Genomic DNA, 1,404 nt, shown 5'->3' with positions numbered 1-1,404 from the left:
AAGAAATTTTAGGAATGATGTGTATGGGAAAGTGTTCTGTAGGAATGCATAACCTTTTCAACGTTATATAACTCATTTGGGAGAGAAACCTTTTGGTTTTGGAATGGTTTTCAAGAGCAAAAAATTCAGTTGATATCAGAGGAGTTATACCAGAATGAAATCTTACGAGAATAAAATTTTATTATATTAAAATATATCTCAGAAATAGTTGTACCGAAGTACATCCATGTTTTACTCAAAAATTTAGAATTTAAACTAAAAGAAAATCTTATAGATGAAGCTGTCCTGGACTTCTGGCTATTCTAAACTTTCTCCCTCTCTGGAAGCCCCCCAATCTTCTTTCCTCTTTTTACAGAAGATGAGTTAGATGATTCACTGACAACATTGTTGATCTCACAAATGTCACTCAGTTCTTTGACTCTAAACTCCGGAGAACCATCCCCAATTTCTCTTTCTTCATTCTGGTCAGAGGGGCAGAGACATAAGGCTAAATACTCTGTGTATGCCCTTGTTCCCATTCCCTCCTGCATACTCCAGGCCCTTCCTCTAGCACACATCTGTTCTCCCACGTACTTTTCATCTGTCACTCTCTATTGCCTCTTTATCATCTGGTTACCAACATGTGCTAGTCTCCTTTTATATTTTTGGGGTTTTTCCTCAACTTGGGTAATAAAGTGAATGCTTAATAGCCTTGATACCCTCTAGTTGTCTGAATAAGAGGGAATAGTAGAGTATCCTGTCTCTCCCTCACCTTTCTCTTTCCAGGACTGTGCTGGGATTGTCAGAGGAATATGAGGTGACTTTCCATTATTCAACAGAACAAGACCATCTTGATTCAGTGATGCCCTTGAGGGGTCATATGGATTGGACCAAAAAACATGGCATTCTTTTCACTGAGAAAGCTCCCATGAGGTCATTGTGTCATGCTTGAGGATGAGACTGAGGCAGAGCCTTGGGCCCTAGCAGGAGAGCAGACGACTGTAACAATAGGACCTAATTTCTGGAGTTTTATTCTTTGACTTTTCTTCCTCTATTTCTCCTCCTCGCTGACTGCTGAGGGATTGGAAGCTTTTCAGTCCCCCTCCAACTCACACTCTTTCCTGCTGGCACCTCCAGTTACTGGCACTTCCCTTCTCTCTTCCCTTCCTTACAGTAGCAAGTGGAGAAAGTAGTGAGCAAAGAGACCCTCGCTGACCTTCTGATGTGGCAGAACTTGGAATCTGGAAGACATGGATTGCCTCCTGCCTTCAGGGTCAGCTGATGAGGAGCAGGCCTGGTCTTCGCACATAACCCCACTTGATGAGAGATAGTTGGTGGGGGCCTTTTAGACTCGTCTTCTAGAATCATTTCAGTGCCTTTCATTTTCCTCTACTTGATCAGGAGAGTAAAGACTTGGCTCATTCC

The sequence above is a fragment of the Trichosurus vulpecula genome, chromosome 1 (assembly GCF_011100635.1).
Source record: "Trichosurus vulpecula isolate mTriVul1 chromosome 1, mTriVul1.pri, whole genome shotgun sequence".
NCBI classification, from domain to species: Eukaryota; Metazoa; Chordata; class Mammalia; order Diprotodontia; family Phalangeridae; genus Trichosurus; species Trichosurus vulpecula.
Note: the sequence above shows the minus strand (reverse complement) of the source record.